Consider the following 15797-nt stretch of genomic DNA (forward strand, 5'->3'; position numbering starts at 1 on the left):
AAATGACGAAAACGGACGGATTTCTCAGGTTTTTACTACATATGAACACTTCTCACATTCTCCCGTTCAACTCGCAAGCTAGTCCTCCTTTCATGCAGAATCTTAAGGTCCTAGCTCATGTCCAAGGCACCAAAGCCAGCTAAAATGTCAATAATCGATACCTAAAACTTGAATTGTACTACTTCTTACTGGCTATTACATCAACTTAGAAGCTTAATCTGTGTTCTACTATGGTGCTTTTAGTGTCTCCGCATACCGCAGCACGCGATATAGCTTTGCAGACGATAGGTACAACCGTTTCAGAGAGAAGAGTGGCCAATGTGACGATCTGGCCTTAAGTCGATTCGATAACAAATGACGAAAACGGACGGATTTCTCAGGTTTTTACTACATATGAACACTTCTCACTTTCTCCCGTACAACTCGCATGCTAGTCATCCTTTCATGCAGAATCTTAAGGTCCCAGCTCATGTCCAAGGCACCAAAGCCAGCTAAAAAGTAAATAATCAGAACCTAAAACTTGAATTCTACTACTTCTTACTGGCTATTACATCAACTTAGAAGCTTCATCTGTGTTCTACTATGGTGCTTTTAGTGTCTCCGCATAACGCAGCACGCGACATAGCTTTGCAGACGATAAGTACAACCGTTTCAGAGAGAAGAGCGGCAATGTGACGATCTGGCTTTAAGTCGATTCGATAACAAATGACGAAAACGGACGGATTTCTCAGGTTTTTACTACATATGAACACTTTTCACATTCTCCCGTGCAACTCGGCTGCTGGTCCTCCTTTCATGCAGCATCTTAAGGTTCTAGCTCACGTCCAAGGCACCAAAGCCAGCTAAATAGTCAATAATCGATACCTAAAACTTGAATTGTACAACTTCTTACTGGCTATTACACAACTTAGAAGCTTCATCTGTTTTCCACTATGGTGACTTTAGTGTCTCCGCATAACGCAGCACGCGGCATAGCTTTGCAGACGATAAGTACAACCGTCTCAGAGAGAAGAGCGGCCAATGTGACGATCTGGCTTTAAGTCGATTCGATAACAAATGACGAAAACGGACGTATTTCTCAGATTTTTACTACATATGAACACCTTTCACATTCTTTCGTGCAACTCGGCTGCTAGTCATCCTTTCATGCAGAATCTTAAGGTCCTAGCTCATGTCCAAGGCACCAAAGCCAGCTAAAATGTCAATAATCGATACCTAAAGCTTGAATTGTACTACTTCTTACTGGCTATTACATCAACTTAGAAGCTTCATCTGTGTTCTACTATGGTGCTTTTAGTGTCTCCGCATACCGCAGCACGCGACATAGCTTTGCAGACGATAAGTACAACCGTTTCAGAGAGAAGAGTGGCCAATGTGACCATCTGGCCTTAATTCGATTCGATAACAAATGACGAAACGGACGGATTTCTCTGGTTTTTACTACATATGAACACTTCTCACTTTCTCCCGTACAACTGGCCTTCTTGTCCTCCTTTCATGCAGAATCTTAAGGTCCCAGCTCATGTCCAAGGCACCAAAGCCAGCTAAAAAGTAAATAATCAGAACCTAAAACTTGAATTGTACTACTTCTTACTGGCTATTACATCAACTTAGAAGCTTCATCTGTGTTCTACTATGGTGCCTTTAGTGTCTCCGCATAACGCAGCACGCGACATAGCTTTGCAGACGATAAGTACAACCGTTTCAGAGAGAAGAGCGGCAATGTGACGATCTGGCTTTAAGTCGATTCCATAACAAATGACGAAAACGGACGGATTTCTCAGGTTTTTACTACATATGAAGACTTTTCACATTCTCCCGTACAACTCGGCTGCTAATCCTCCTTTCATGCAGAATCTTAAGGTCCTAGCTTATGTCCAAGGCACCAAAGCCAGCTAAAATGTCAATAATCGATACCTAAAACTTGAATCGTACTAATTCTTACTGGCTATTACATCAACTTAGAAGCTTCATCTGTGTTCTACTATGGTGCTTCTAGTGTCTCCACATACCGCAGCACGCGACATAGGTTTGCAGACGATAAGTACAACCGTTTCAGAGAGAAGAGCGGCCAATATGACGATCTGGCTTTAACTTGATTCCATACCAAATGACGAAAACGGACGGATTTCTCAGGTTTTTACTACATATGAACACTTTTCACATTCTCCCATGCTACGCGGCTGCTAGTCCTCCTTTCATACAGAATCTTAAGGTCCTAGCTCATGTCCAGGGCATCAAAGCCAGCTAAAAAATCAATAGTCGATACCTAAAACTTGAATTGTACTACTTCTTACTGGCTATTACATCAACTTAGAAGCTTCATCTGTGTACCACTGTGGTGATTTTAGTGTCTCCGCGTAACGCAGCACGCGACATAGCTTTGCAGACGATAAGTACAACCGTTTCAGAGAGAAGAGCGGCCAATGTGACGATCTGGCTTTAAGTTGATTCCATAACAAATGACGAAAACGGACGGATTTCTCAGGTTTTTACTACATTTGAACACTTTTCACATTCTCCCATGCAACTCGGCTGCTAGTCCTCCTTTCATACTGAATCTTAAGATCCTAGCTCATGTCCAAGGCATCAAAGCCAGCTAAAATGTCAATAATCGATACCTAAAATTTGAATTGTACTACTTCTTACTGGCTATTACATCAACTTAGAAGCTTTATCTGTGTTCCACTGTGCTGATTTTAGTGTCTCCGCATAACGCAGCACGCGACATAGCTTTGCAGACGATAAGTACAACCGTTTCAGAGAGAAGAGCGGCCAATGTGACGATCTGGCTTTAAGTCGATTCCATAACAAATTGACGAAAACGGACGAATTTCTAAGGTTTTTACTACATATGAACACTTTTCACATTCTCCCGTGCAACTCGGCTGCTAGTCCTCCTTTCATGCAGAATCTTAAGGTTCTAGCTCATGTCCAAGGCATCAAAGCCAGCAAAAAGGCAATAATCGATACGTAAAACTTGAATTGTACTACTTCTTACTGGTTATTACATCAACTTAGAAGCTTCATCTGTGTTCTACTATGGTCGTTTTTGTGTCTCCGCATACCGCAGCACGCGACATAGTTTTGCAGACGATAAGTACAACCGTTTCAGAGAGAAGAGCGGCCAATGTGACGATCTGGCTTTAAGTCGATTCGATAACAAATTGACGAAAACGGACGAATTTCTAAGGTTTTTACTACATATGAACACTTTTCACATTCTCCCGTGCAACTCGGCTGCTAGTCCTCCTTTCATGCATAATCTTAAGGTTCTAGCTCACGTCCAAGGCACCAAGCCAGCAAAAAGGCAATAATTGATACCTAAAACTTGAATTGTACTACTTCTTACTGGCTATTACATCAACTTAGAAGCTTCATCTGTGTTATACTATGGTGATTTTAGTGACTCCGCATAACGCAACACGCGACATAGCTTTGCAGACGATAAGTACAACCGTTTCAGAGAGAAGAGCGGCAAAGTGGCGATATGGTTTTAAGTCGATTCCATAACAAATGACGAAAACGGACTGATTTCTCAGGTTTTTACTACATATGAACACTTTTCACATTCTCCCGTGCAACTCGGCTGCTAATCCTCCTTTCATGCAGAATCTTAAGGTCATAGCTCATGTCCAAGGCACCAAAGCCAGCTAAAATGTCAATAATCGATACCTAAAACTTGAATTGTACTACTTCTTACTGGCTATTACATCAACTTAGAAGCTTGATCTGTGTTCTACTATGGTGCTTTTAGTGTCGCTGCATACCGCAGCACGCGACATAGCTTTGCAGACGATAAGTACAACCGTTTCAGAGAGAAGAGCGGCCAATGTGACGATCTGGCTTTAAGTCGATTCGATAACAAATGTCGAAAACGAACGGATTTCTCAGGTTTTTCCTACATATGAACACTTTTCACATTCTACCGTGCAACTCCGCTGCTGGTCCTCGTTTCATGCAGAATCTTAAGGTCCTAGCTCATGTCCAAGGCACCAAAGCCAGCTAAAAGTAAATAATCAGAACCTAAAACTTGAATTGTACTACTTCTTACTGGCTATTACATCAACTTAGAAGCTTCATCTGTGTTCTACTATGGTGCTTTTAGTGTCTCCGCATAACGCAGCACGCGACATAGCTTTGCAGACGATAAGTACAACCGTTTCAGAGAGAAGAGCGGCAATGTGACGATCTGGCTTTAAGTCGATTCCATAACAAATGACGAAAACGGACGGATTTTTCAGGTTTTTACTACATATGAACACTTTTCACATTCTCCCGTGCAACTCGGCTGCTGGTCCTCCTTTCATGCAGAATCTTAAGGTTCTAGCTCACGTCCAAGGCACCAAAGCCAGCTAAATAGTCAATAATCGATACCTAAAACTTGAATTGTACAACTTCTTACTGGCTATTAAACAACTTAGAAGTTTCATCTGCTTTCCACTATGGTGACTTCAGTGTCTCCGCATAACGCAGCACGCGGCATAGCTTTGCAGACGATAAGTACAACCGTTTCAGAGAGAAGAGCGGCCAATGTGACGATCTGGCTTTAAGTCGATTCGATAACAAATGACGAAAACGGACGTATTTCTCAGATTTTTACTACATATGAACACCTTTCACATTCTTTCGTGCAACTCGGCTGCTAGTCATCCTTTCATGCAGAATCTTAAGGTCCTAGCTCATGTCAAAGGCACCAAAGCCAGCTAAAATGTCAATAATCGATACCTAAAGCTTGAATTGTACTACTTCTTACTGGCTATTACATCAACTTAGAAGCTTCATCTGTGTTCTACTATGGTGCTTTTAGTGTCTCCGCATACCGCAGCACGCGACATAGCTTTGCAGACGATAAGTACAACCGTTTCAGAGAGAAGAGTGGCCAATGTGACCATCTGGCCTTAATTCGATTCGATAACAAATGACGAAACGGACGGATTTCTCTGGTTTTTACTACATATGAACACTTCTCACTTTCTCCCGTACAACTGGCCTGCTAGTCCTCCTTTCATGCAGAATCTTAAGGTCCCAGCTCATGTCCAAGGCACCAAAGCCAGCTAAAAAGTAAATAATCAGAACCTAAAACTTGAATTGTACTACTTCTTACTGGCTATTACATCAACTTAGAAGCTTCATCTGTGTTCCACTGTGGTGATTTTAGTGTCTCCGCGTAACGCAGCACGCGACATAGCTTTGCAGACGATAAGTACAACCGTTTCAGAGAGAAGAGCGGCCAATGTGACGATCTGGCTTTAAGTTGATTCCATAACAAATGACGAAAACGGACGGATTTCTCAGGTTTTTACTACATTTGAACACTTTTCACATTCTCCCATGCAACTCGGCTGCTAGTCCTCCTTTCATACTGAATCTTAAGATCCTAGCTCATGTCCAAGGCATCAAAGCCAGCTAAAATGTCAATAATCGATACCTAAAATTTGAATTGTACTACTTCTTACTGGCTATTACATCAACTTAGAAGTTTCATCTGTGTTCCACTGTGCTGATTTTAGTGTCTCCGCATAACGCAGCACGCGACATAGCTTTGCAGACGATAAGTACAACCGTTTCAGAGAGAAGAGCGGCCAATGTGACGATCTGGCTTTAAGTCGATTCGATAACAAATTGACGAAAACGGACGAATTTCTAAGGATTTTACTACATATGAACACTTTTCACATTCTCCCGTGCAACTCGGCTGCTAGTCCTCCTTTCATGCAGAATCTTAAGGTTCTAGCTCATGTCCAAGGCATCAAAGCCAGCAAAAAGGCAATAATCGATACGTAAAACTTGAATTGTACTACTTCTTACTGGTTATTATATCAACTTAGAAGCTTCATCTGTGTTCTACTATGGTCGTTTTTGTGTCTCCGCATACCGCAGCAAGCGACATAGTTTTGCAGACGATAAGTACAACCGTTTCAGAGAGAAGAGCGGCCAATGTGACGATCTGGCTTTAAGTCGATTCGATAACAAATTGACGAAAACGGACGAATTTCTAAGGTTTTTACTACATATGAACACTTTTCACATTCTCCCGTGCAACTCGGCTGCTAGTCCTCCTTTCATGCATAATCTTAAGGTTCTAGCTCACGTCCAAGGCATCAAAGCCAGCAAAAAGGCAATAATTGATACCTAAAACTTGAATTGTACTACTTCTTACTGGCTATTACATCAACTTAGAAGCTTCATCTGTGTTATACTATGGTGATTTTAGTGACTCCGCATAACGCAACACGCGACATAGCTTTGCAGACGATAAGTACAACCGTTTCAGAGAGAAGAGCGGCAATGTGACGATATGGTTTTAAGTCGATTCCATAACAAATGACGAAAACGGATGGATTTCTCAGGTTTTTACTACATATGAACACTTTTCACATTCTCCCGTGCAACTCGGCTGCTAATCCTCCTTTCATGCAGAATCTTAAGGTCATAGCTCATGTCCAAGGCACCAAAGCCAGCTAAAATGTCAATAATCGATACCTAAAACTTGAATTGTACTACTTCTTACTGGCTATTACATCAACTTAGAAGCTTGATCTGTGTTCTACTATGGTGCTTTTAGTGTTCCGCATACCGCAGCACGCGACATAGCTTTGCAGACGATAAGTACAACCGTTTCAGAGAGAAGAGCGGCCAATGTGACGATCTGGCTTTAAGTCGATTCGATAACAAATGTCGAAAACGAACGGATTTCTCAGGTTTTTCCTACATATGCACACTTTTCACATTCTACCGTGCAACTCCGCTGCTGGTCCTCGTTTCATGCAGAATCTTAAGGTCCTAGCTCATGTCCAAGGCACCAAGGCCAGCTAAAAAGTCAATAATCGATACATAAAACGTAAATTGTACAACTTCTTACTGGCTATTACACAACTTAGAAGCTTCATCTGTGTTCCACTATGGTGACTTTAGTGTTTCCGCATAACGCAGCACGCGGCATAGCTTTGCAGACGATAAGTACAACCGTTTCAGAGAGAAGAGCGGCCAATGTGACGATCTGGCTTTAAGTCGATTCGATAACAAATGACGAAAACGGACGTATTTCTCAGATTTTTGCTACATATGAACACCTTTCACATTCTTTCGTGCAACTCGGCTGCTAGTCATCCTTTCATACAGAATCTTAAGGTCCTAGCTCATGTCCAAGGCACCAAAGCCAGCTAAAATGTCAATAATCGATACCTAAAACTTGAATTGTACTACTTCTTACTGGCTATTACATCAACTTAGAAGCTTGATCTGTGTTCTACTATGGTGCTTTTAGTGTCGCCGCATACCGCAGCACGCGACATAGCTTTGCAGACGATAAGTACAACCGTTTCAGAGAGAAGAGCGGCCAATGTGACCATCTGGCTTTAAGTCGATTCGATAACAAATGACGAAAACGGACGGATTTCTCAGGTTTTTACTACATATGAACACTTCTCACTTTCTCCCGTACAACTCGCCTGCTAGTCCTCCTTTCATGCAGAATCTTAAGGTCCCAGCTCATGTCCAAGGCACCAAAGCCAGCTAAAAAGTAAATAATCAGAACCTAAAACTTGAATTGTACTACTTCTTACTGGCTATTACATCAACTTAGAAGCTTCATCTGTGTTCTACTATGGTGCTTTTAGTGTCTCCGCATAACGCAGCACGCGACATAGCTTTGCAGACGATAAGTACAACCGTTTCAGAGAGAAGAGCGGCAATGTGACGATCTGGCTTTAAGTCGATTCCTTAACAAATGACGAAAACGGACGGATTTCTCAGGTTTTTACTACATATGAAGACTTTTCACATTCTCCCGTACAACTCGGCTGCTAATCCTCCTTTCATGCAGAATCTTAAGGTCCTAGCTTATGTCCAAGGCACCAAAGCCAGCTAAAATGTCAATAATCGATACCTAAAACTTGAATTGTACTACTTCTTACTGGCTATTACATCAACTTAGAAGCTTCATCTGTGTTCTACTATGGTGCTTTTAGTGTCTCCGCATACCGCAGCACGCGACTTAGCTTTGCAGACGATAAGTACAACCGTTTCAGAGAGAAGAGCGGCCAATGTGACGATCTGGCTTTAAGTCGATTCGATAACAAATGACGAAAACGGACGGATTTCTCAGGTTTTTACTACATATGAACACTTTTCACATTCTCCCGTGCAACTCGGCTGCTAATCCTCCTTTCATGCAGAATCTTAAGGTCATAGCTCATGTCCAAGGCACCAAAGCCAGCTAAAATGTCAATAATCGATACCTAAAACTTGAATTGTACTACTTCTTACTGGCTATTACATCAACTTAGAAGCTTGATCTGTGTTCTACTATGGTGCTTTTAGTGTCGCCGCATACCGCAGCACGCGACATAGCTTTGCAGACGATAAGTACAACCGTTTCAGAGAGAAGAGCGGCCAATGTGACGATCTGGCTTTAAGTCGATTCGATAACAAATGTCGAAAACGAACGGATTTCTCAGGTTTTCCTACATATGCACACTTTTCACATTCTACCGTGCAACTCCGCTGCTGGTCCTCGTTTCATGCAGAATCTTAAGGTCCTAGCTCATGTCCAAGGCACCAAAGCAAGCTAAAAAGTCAATAATCGATACCTAAAGCGTAAATTGTACAACTTCTTACTGGCTATTACACAACTTAGAAGCTTCATCTGTGTTCCACTATGGTGACTTTAGTGTTTCCGCATAACGCAGCACGCAGCATAGCTTTGCAGACGATAAGTACAACCGTTTCAGAGAGAAGAGCGGCCAATGTGACGATCTGGCTTTAAGTCGATTCGATAACAAATGACGAAAACGGACGTATTTCTCAGATTTTTGCTACATATGAACACCTTTCACATTCTTTCGTGCAACTCGGCTGCTAGTCATCCTTTCATGCAGAATCTTAAGGTCCTAGCTCATGTCCAAGGCACCAAAGCCAGCTAAAAAGTCAATAATCGATACCTAAAACTGGAATTGTACTACTTCTTACTGGCTATTACATCAACTTAGAAGCTTGATCTGTGTTCTACTATGGTGCTTTTAGTGTCGCCGCATACCGCAGAACGCGACATAGCTTTGCAGACGATAAGTACAACCGTTTCAGAGAGAAGAGCGGCCAATGTGACCATCTGGCTTTAAGTCGATTCCTTAACAAATGACGAAAACGGACGGATTTCTCAGGTTTTTACTACATATGAAGACTTTTCACATTCTCCCGTACAACTCGGCTGCTAATCCTCCTTTCATGCAGAATCTTAAGGTCCTAGCTTATGTCCAAGGCACCAAAGCCAGCTAAAATGTCAATAATCGATACCTAAAACTTGAATTGTACTACTTCTTACTGGCTATTACATCAACTTAGAAGCTTCATCTGTGTTCTACTATGGTGCTTTTAGTGTCTCCGCATACCGCAGCACGCGACTTAGCTTTGCAGACGATAAGTACAACCGTTTCAGAGAGAAGAGCGGCCAATGTGACGATCTGGCTTTAAGTCGATTCGATAACAAATGACGAAAACGGACGGATTTCTCAGGTTTTTACTACATATGAACACTTTTCACATTCTCCCGTGGAACCCCGCTGCTGGTCCTCCTTTCATGCAGAATCTTATGGTCCTAGGTCATGTCCAAGGCACCAAAGCCAGCTAAAAAGTCAATAATCGATACCTAAAACTAGAATGGTACTAATTCTTACTGGCTATTACATCAACTTAGAAGGTTCATCTGTGTTCTACTATGGTGCTTTTAGTGTCTCCACATACCGCAGCACGCGACCTAGCTTTGCAGACGATAAGTACAACCGTATCAGAGAGAAGAGCGGCCAATATGACGATCTGGCTTTAAGTTGATTCCGTACCAAATGACGAAAACGGACGGATTTCTCAGGTTTTTACTACATATGAACACTTTTCACATTCTCCCATTCAACGCGGCTGCTAGTCCTCCTTTCATACTGAATCTTAAGGTCCTAGCTCATGTCCAAGGCATCAAAGCCAGCTAAAAAGTCAATAGTCGATACCTAAAACTTGAATTTTACTACTTCTTACTGGCTATTACATCAACTTAGAAGCTTCATCTGTGTTCTACTGTGGTGATTTTAGTGTTTCCGCGTAACGCAGCACGCGACATAGCTTTGCAGACGATAAGTACAACCGTTTCAGAGAGAAGAGCGGCCAATGTGATGATCTGGCTTTAAGTTGATTCCATAACAAATGACGAAAACGGACGTATTTCTCAGGTTTTTACTACATATGAAGACTTTTCACATTCTCCCGTACAACTCGGCTGCTAATCCTCCTTTCATGCAGAATCTTAAGGTCCAAGCTTATGTCCAAGGCACCAAAGCCAGCTAAAATGTCAATAATCGATACCTAAAACTTGAATTGTACTACTTCTTACTGGCTATTACATCAACTTAGAAGCTTCATCTGTGTTCTACTATGGTGCTTTTAGTGTCTCCGCATACCGCAGCACGCGACATAGCTTTGCAGACGATAAGTACAACCGTTTCAGAGAGAAGAGCGGCCAATGTGATGATCTGGCTTTAAGTCGATTCGATAACAAATGACGAAAACGGACGGATTTCTCAGAATTTTGCTTCATATGAACACTTTTCACATTCTCCCGTGCAACTCGGTTGCTAGTCCTTCTTTCATACTGAATCTTAAGGTCGTAGCTCATGTCCAAGGCATCAAAGCCAGCTAAAAAGTCAAAAATAGATACCTAAAACTTGAATTGTACTACTTCTTACTGGCTATTACATCAACTTAGAAGCTTCATCTGTGTTCTACTATGGTGCTTTTAGGGTCTCCGCATACCGCAGCACGCGACATAGCTTTGCAGACGATAAGTACTACCGTTTCAGAGAGAAGAGCGCCCAATGTGACGATCTGGCTTTAAGTCGATTCGATAACAAATGACGAAAACGGACGGATTTCTCAGGTTTTTACTACATATGAACACTTTTCGCATTCTCCCATGCAACTTGGCTGCTAGTCCTCCTTTAATGCAGAATCTTAAGGTCCTAGCTCATGTCCAAGGCACCAAAGCCAGCTAAAAAGTAAATAATCAGTACCCAAAACTTGAATTGTACTACTTCTTACTGGCTATTACATCAACTTAGAAGCTTCATCTGTGTTCTACTATGGTGCTTTTAGTGTCTCCGCATACCGCAGCACGCGACATAGCTTTGCAGACGATAAGTACAACCGTTTCAGAGAGAAGAGCGGCCAATGTGACGATCTGGCTTTAAATCGATTCGATAACAAATGACGAAAACGGACGGATTTCTCAGGTTTTTACTACATATGAACACTTTTCGCATTCTCCCATGCAACTCGGCTGCTAGTCCTCCTTTAATGCAGAATCTTAAGGTCCTAGCTCATTTCTAAGGCACCAAAGCCAGCTAACAAGTCAATAATCGATACCTAAAACGTGAATTGTATTACTTCTTACTGGCTATTACATCAACTTAGAAGCTTCATCTGTGTTCTACTATGGTGCTTTTAGTGTATCCGCATACCGCCGCACGCGACATAGCTTTGCAGACGTTAAGTACAACCGTTTCAGGGAGAAGAACGGCCAATGTGACGATCTATCTTTAAGTCGATTCGATAACGAATGACGAAAACGGACGGATTTATCAGGTTTTTACTACATATGAACACTTTTCACATTCTCCCGTGCAACTCGGCTGCTAGTCCTCGTTTCATGCAGAATCGTAAGGTTCTAGCTCATGTCCAAGGTACCAAAGCCGGCTAAAAAGTCAATAATCGATACCTAAAACTTGAATTGTACTACTTCTTGCTTGCTAATACATCAACTTAGAAGCTTCATCTGCGTTCAATCATGGTGCTTTTAGTGTCTCCGCATACCGCAGCACGCGACATAGCTTTGCAGACGATAAGTACAACCGTTTCAGAGAGGAGAGCGGCCAATGTGACGAACTGGCTTTAAATCGATTCGATAACAAATGACGAAAACGGTCGGATTTCTCAGGTTTTTACTACATATGAACACTTGTCACATTCTCCCGTGCAACTCGGCTGCTAGTCCTTCTTTCATGCAGAATCTTAAGGTCCTAGCTCATGTCCAAGGCACCAAAGCCAGTTAAAAAGTCAATAATCGATACCTAAAACTTGAATTGTACTACTTCTTACTGGTTATTACATCAACTTAGAAGCTTCATCTGTGTTCTACTATGGTGCTTTTAGTGTCTCCGCGTAACGCAGCACGCGACATAGCTTTGCAGACGATAAGTACAACCGTTTCAGAGAGAAGAGCGGCCAATGTGACGATCTGGCTTTAAGTTGATTCCATAACAAATGACGAAAACGGACGGATTTCTCAGATTTTTACTACATTTGAGCACTTTTCACATTCTCCCATGCAACTCGGCTGCTAGTCCTTCTTTCATACTGAATCTTAAGGTCGTAGCTCATGTCCAAGGCATCAAAGCCAGCTAAAAAGTCAATAATAGATACCTAAAATTTGAATTGTACTACTTCTTAATGGCTACTAAATCAACTTAGAAGCTTCATCTGTGTTCCAATGTGCTGATTTTAGTGTCTCCGCATAACGCAGCACGCGACATAGCTTTGCAGACGATAAGTACAACCGTTTCAGAGAGAAGAGCGGCCAATGTGACGATCTGGCTTTAAGTCGATTCGATAACAAATGACGAAAACGGACGTATTTCTCAGGTTTATACTACATATGAACACTTTTCACATTCTCCCGTGCAACTCGGCTGCTAGTCCTCCTTTCATGCAGAATCTTAAGGTCCTAGCTCATGTCCAAAGCACCAAAGCCAGCTAAAAAGTCAATAATCGATACCTAAAACGTGAATTGTATTACTTCTTACTGGATATTACATCAACTTAGAAGCTTCATCTGTGTTCTACTATGGTGCTTTTAGTGTCTCCGCATACCGCAGCACGCGACATAGCTTTGCAGACGATAAGTACAACCGTTTCAGAGAAGAGGGGATAATGTGACGATCTGGCTTTAAGTCGATTCGATAAGAAATGACGAAAACGGACGGATTTCTCAGGTTTATACTACATATGAACACTTTTCACATTCTCCCGTGCAACTCGGCTGCTAGTCCTTTTTCATGCAGAATCTTAAGGTCCTAGCTCATGTCCAAGGCACCAAAGCCAGTTAAAAAGTCAATAATCGATACCTAAAACTTGAATTGTACTACTTCTTACTGGTTATTACATCAACTTAGAAGCTTCATCTGTGTTCTACTATGGTGCTTTTAGTGTCTCCGCATAACGCAGCACGCGACATAGCTTTGCAGACGATAAGTACAACCATTTCAGAGAAGAGGGGATAATGTGACGATCTGGCTTTAAGTCGATTCGATAACAAATGACGAAAACGGACGGATTTCTCATATTTTTACTACATATGAACACTTTTCACATTCTCCCATGCAACTCGGCTGCTAGTCCTCCTTTCATGCAGAATCTTAAGGTGATAGCTCATGTCCAAGGCACCAAAGCCAGCTCAAAAGTCAATAATCGATACATAAAACTTGAATTGTACTACTTCTTACTGGCTATTACATCAACTTAGAAGCTTCATCTGTGTTCTACTATGGTGCTTTTAGTGTCTCGGCATAACGCAGCACGCGACATAGCTTTGCAGACGATAAGTACAACCGTTTCTGAGAAGAGGGGATAATGTGACGATCTGGCTTTAAGTCGATTCGATAACAAATGACGAAAACGGACGGATTTCTCATATTTTTACTACATATGAACACTTTTCACATTCTCCCATGCAACTCGGCTGCTAGTCCTCCTTTCATGCAGAATCTTAAGGTCCTAGCTCATGTCCAAGGCACCAAAGCCAGCTCAAAAGTCAATAATCGATACATAAAACTTGAATTGTACTACTTCTTACTGGCTATTACATCAACTTAGAAGCTTCATCTGTGTTCTACTATGGTGCTTTTAGTGTCGCCGCATACCACAGCACCGACATAGCTTTGCAGACGATAAGTACAACCGTTTCAGAGAGAAGAGGGGCCAATGTGACGATCTGGCTTTAAGTCGATTCGATAACAAATAACGAAAACGGACGGATTTCTCAGGTTTTTACTACATATGAACACTTTTCGCATTCTTCCATGAAACTCGGCTGCTAGTCCTCCTTTCATGCACAATCTTAAGGTCCTAGCTCATGTCCAAGGCACCAAAGCCAGCTAAAAAGTCAAAAATCGATACCTAAAACGTAAATTGTACTACTTCTTACTGGCTATTACATCAACTTAGAAGCTTCATCTATGTTCTACTATGGTGCTTTTAGTGTCTCCGCATACCGCAGCACGCGATATAGCTTTGCAGACGATAAGTACAACCGTTTCAGACAGAACTGCAGCCAATGTGATGATCCTGATTTAAGTAGATTCTATAACAAATTATGAAAACGGACGGATTTCTCAGGTTTTTACTACATATGAACACTTTTGACATTCTCCCGTGCAACTCGGCTGCTAGTCCTCCTTTCATGCAGAATCTTAAGGTCCTAGCTCATGTTCAAGGCACCAAAGCCGGCTAAAAAGTCAATAATCGATACCTAAAACTTGAATTGTACTACTTCTTACTTGCTATTACATCAACTTAGAAGCTTCATCTGTGTTCTACTATGGTGCTTTTAGTGTCTCCACATACCGCAGCACGCGACATAGGTTTGCAGACGATAAGTACAACCGTTTCAGAGAGAAGAGCGGCCAATGTGACGATCTGGCTTTAAGTTGATTCCATAACAAATGACGAAAACGGACGGATTTCTCAGATTTTTACTACATTTGAGCACTTTTCACATTCTCCCATGCAACTCGGCTGCTAGTCCTTCTTTCATACTGAATCTTAAGGTCCTAGCTCATGTCCAAGGCATCAAAGCCAGCTAAAAAGTCAATAATCGATACCTAAAATTTGAATTGTACTACTTCTTACTGGCTATTAAATCAACTTAGAAGCTTCATCTGTGTTCCAATGTGCTGATTTTAGTGTCTCCGCATAACGCAGCACGCGACATAGTTTTGCAGACGATAAGTACAACCGTTTCAGAGAGAAGAGCGGCCAATGTGACGATCTGGCTTTAAGTCGATTCGATAACAAATGACGAAAACGGACGTATTTCTCAGGTTTATACTACATATGAACACTTTTCACATTCTCCCGTGCAACTCGGCTGCTAGTCCTCCTTTCATGCAGAATCTTAAGGTCCTAGCTCATGTCCAAAGCACCAAAGCCAGCTAAAAAGTCAATAATCGATACCTAAAACGTGAATTGTATTACTTCTTACTGGATATTACATCAACTTAGAAGCTTCATCTGTGTTCTACTATGGTGCTTTTAGTGTCTCCGCATACCGCAGCACGCGACATAGCTTTGCAGACGTTAAGTACAACCGTTTCAGGGAAAAGAGCGGAAAATGTGACGATCTGGCTTTAAGTCGATTCGATAACAAATGACGAAAACGGACGGATTTCTCAGGTTCTTAATACATATGAACACTTCTCACATTCTCCCGTTCAACTCGCTGCTAGTCCTCCTTTCATGCAGAATCTTAAGGTCTTAGCTCATGTCCAAGGCACCAAAGCCAGCTAAAAAGTAAATAATCAGTACCCAAAACTTGAATTGTACTACTTCTTACTGGCTATTACATTAACTTAGAAGATTTGATCTGTGTTCTACTATGGTGCTTTTAGTGTCTCCGCATACCGCAGCACGCGACATAGCTTTGCAGACGATAAGTACAATCGTTTCAGAGAGAAGAGCAGCCAATGTGACGATCTGGC

This window comes from Schistocerca gregaria, unplaced genomic scaffold (assembly GCF_023897955.1).
Source record: "Schistocerca gregaria isolate iqSchGreg1 unplaced genomic scaffold, iqSchGreg1.2 ptg000159l, whole genome shotgun sequence".
NCBI classification, from domain to species: Eukaryota; Metazoa; Arthropoda; class Insecta; order Orthoptera; family Acrididae; genus Schistocerca; species Schistocerca gregaria.